Raw genomic sequence first — 4,120 nt, forward strand, 5'->3', positions numbered from 1 at the left:
TCGTGTCCTTTTCACTCACTCTCACACACAACTTTCCAGAATCTCTTGAGGGCTTCTGGCATTGTGTCCTTTTTATACACACAAACACACACACACACACACACACATACTCACATTCATATCCTTGCAGATTATCTGGAGGGTTTCTGAATTCATGGCCTTTTTATACACATACACAAACACTCTCACAGTCAGACCCTTGCAGAATCCCTAGTGGGCTTCTAAATTCGTGTACTTTTTATACAAACACACACACACACACACCATGGTAGAATCTCTAGAGGGCTTATGATTTCGTGTCCTTGTTACACACACACACACACACACACTTTCAGAATCTCTGGAGGGTTTCTGACTTAATGTCCGTTTACAAATACATACACACACACACACACACACACACACTTCCAGAATCTCTATAAGGCTTCTGATTTCGTGTCCTTTTTACACACACAAACATACACGCACCCTTGCAGAATCTCTGTAGGGCGTCTGATTTCATGTCCTTTTTACACACGCATACACACAACAACACTTGCAAAATCTCTGGAGGGCTTCTGACTTTGTACCTTTTACTTACACACACACACAGACACACACACACACAAATCATGCCCCTACAGAATCTCGGGAGGGCCTCTGACTTCGTGTCCTTTTTAGGACACACACACACAAACACACCCTTCCAGAATCACTAGAGGGCTTCTGATTTTGTTTCATTTTTACACACACACACACATACACGCACCCTTGGGGAATCTCTGGAGGGCTTCTGACTTTGTGTCCTTTTACACACACACACACACACACACAAACACTCACACTCAGACCCTTACAGTATATCTTGATTGCTTCTGACTTCTTGTTCTTTTTACACACACACCATGGCAGAATCTCTAGAGGGCTTCTTACTTCGTGTCCTTTTTACACACACACACACACACACACACACACACACACCCTTTCTGAATCTCTGGAGGGTGCCTGATTAATGTCATTTTTACTAACACACACATTCTTGCAGAAATTCTAGAGGGCTTCTTACTTCGTGTACTTTTTACACACTCACACAGACAAACACACAGACACACCTTTGCAGAATCTCTGGAGGGCAACTGACTTCGTGTCCTTTTTACACTCACACAAACACACACTCACTCTCATACTCCTGCAAAACCCTTGAGGGCTTCTTACTTCTTGTCCTTTTTAGTCACACACACAAAAACACTCACACCCTTCAGAATATCTGGAGGGTTTCTGACTTCGTGTCTTTTTAACTCACTCTCACACACAACCTTCCAGAATCCCTTGAGGGCTTCTGACATCGTGTTCTTTTTATACACACAAACACACACACACACACACACACACACACACACCGTTGCAGAATTTCTGGAGGGTTTCTGAATTAATGTCCTGTTTACACGCACAAACACACACACACACTCACAGAGTCTCTAAAAGTCTTCTGGTTTACTGTCCTTTTTACACACACACACACACACTCACACTAATACCCTTGCAAAATCTCTGGAGGGCTTCGGAGGTCATGTCCTTTTTATACACACACACACACACACGCACCCTTGCAGTATCTCTGGAGGGCAACTGACTTCGTGTCCTTTTTACACTCACACAAACACACACTCACTCTCATACCCCTGCAAAAACTCTAGAGGGCTTCTGACTTCGTGTCTTTTTTAGTCACGCACAAAGAAACACTCACACCCTTGTAGAATCTCTGGAGGGTTTCTGACTTCGTTTCCTTTTCACTCACTCTCACACACAACTTTCCAGAATCTCTTGAGGGCTTCTGGCATTGTGTCCTTTTTATACACACAAACACACACACACACACACATACTCACACTCATATCCTTGCAGATTATCTGGAGGGTTTCTGACTTCATGGCCTTTTTACACACATACACAAACACTCTCACAGTCAGACCCTTGCAGAATCCCTAGTGGGCTTCTAAATTCGTGTACTTTTTATACAAACACACACACACACACCATGGTAGAATCTCTAGAGGGCTTATGACTTCGTGTCCTTTTTACACACACACACACACTTTCAGAATCTCTGGAGGGTTTCTGACTTAATGTCCGTTTTACAAATACATACACACACACACACACACACATACACACACTTCCAGAATCTCTATAAGGCTTCTGATTTCGTGTCCTTTTTACACACACAAACATACACGCACCCTTGCAGAATCTCTGTAGGGCGTCTGATTTCATGTCCTTTTTACACACGCATACACACAACAACACTTGCAAAATCTCTGGAGGGCTTCTGACTTTGTACCTTTTACTTACACACACACACAGACACACACACACAATCATGCCCCTACAGAATCTCTGGAGGGCCTCTGACTTCGTGTCCTTTTTAGGACACACACACACAAACACACCCTTCCAGAATCACTAGAGGGCTTCTGATTTTGTTTCATTTTTACAAACACACACACATACACGCACCCTTGGGGAATCTCTGGAGGGCTTCTGACTTTGTGTCCTTTTACACACACACACACAAACACTCACACTCAGACCCTTACAGTATATCTTGATTGCTTCTGACTTCTTGTTCTTTTTACACACACACCATGGCAGAATCTCTAGAGGGCTTCTTACTTCGTGTCCTTTTTACACACACACACACACACACACACACACACACACACACACACCCTTTCTGAATCTCTGGAGGGTGCCTGATTAATGTCATTTTTACTAACACACACATTCTTGCAGAAATTCTAGAGGGCTTCTTACTTCGTGTACTTTTTACACCCTCACACAGACAAACACACAGACACACCTTTGCAGAATCTCTGGAGGGCAACTGACTTCGTGTCCTTTTTACACTCACACAAACACACACTCACTCTCATACTCCTGCAAAACCCTTGAGGGCTTCTTACTTCGTGTCCTTTTTAGTCACACACACAAAAACACTCACACCCTTCAGAATATCTGGTGGGTTTCTGAGTTCGTGTCTTTTTCACTCACTCTCACACACAACCTTCCAGAATCTCTTGTTGGCTTCTGACATCGTTTTCTTTTTATACACACAAACACACACACACATACACACACACCGTTGCAGAATCTCTGGAGGGTTTCTGAATTAATGTCCTGTTTACACGCACAACCACACACACACACTCACAGAGTCTCTAAAAGTCTTCAGGTTAACTGTCCTTTTTACACACACACACACACACTCATACCCTTGCAAAATCTCTGGAGGGCTTCGGAGGTCATGTCCTTTTTATACACACACACACACACACGCACCCTTGCAGTATCTCTGGAGGGCAACTGACCTCGTGTCCTTTTACACTCACACAAACACACACTCACTCTCATACTCCTGCAAAACCCTTGAGGGCTTCTTTCTTCGTGTCCTTTTTAGTCACACACACAAAAACACTCACACCCTTCAGAATATCTGGAGGGTTTCTGACTTCGTGTCTTTTTCACTCACTCTCACACACAACCTTCCAGAATCTCTTGAGGGCTTCTGACATCGTGTTCTTTTTATACACACAAACACACACACACACACACACACACACACCGTTGCAGAATCTCTGGAGGGTTTCTGAATTAATGTCCTGTTTACACGCACAAACACACACACACACTCACAGAGTCTCTAACAGTCTTCTTGTTTACTGTCCTTTTTACACACACACACACACACTCACACTCATACCCTTGCAAAATGTGTGGAGGGCTTCGTAGGTCATGTCCTTTTTATACACACACACACACACAAGCACCCTTGCAGTATCTCTGGAGGGCAACTGACTTCGTGTCCTTTTTACACTCACACAAACACACACTCACTCTCATACCCTTGCAAAAACTCTAGAGCGCTTCTGACTTCGTGTCTTTTTTAGTCACGCACAAAGAAACACTCACACCCTTGTAGAATCTCTGGAGGGTTTCTGACTTCGTGTCCTTTTCACTCACTCTCACACACAACTTTCCAGAATCTCTTGAGGGCTTCTGGCATTGTGTCCTTTTTATACACACAAACACACACACACACACACATACTCACACTCATATCCTTGCAGATTATCTGGAGGGT

This window comes from Tenrec ecaudatus, chromosome 4 (assembly GCF_050624435.1).
Source record: "Tenrec ecaudatus isolate mTenEca1 chromosome 4, mTenEca1.hap1, whole genome shotgun sequence".
Taxonomy (NCBI): Eukaryota; Metazoa; Chordata; class Mammalia; order Afrosoricida; family Tenrecidae; genus Tenrec; species Tenrec ecaudatus.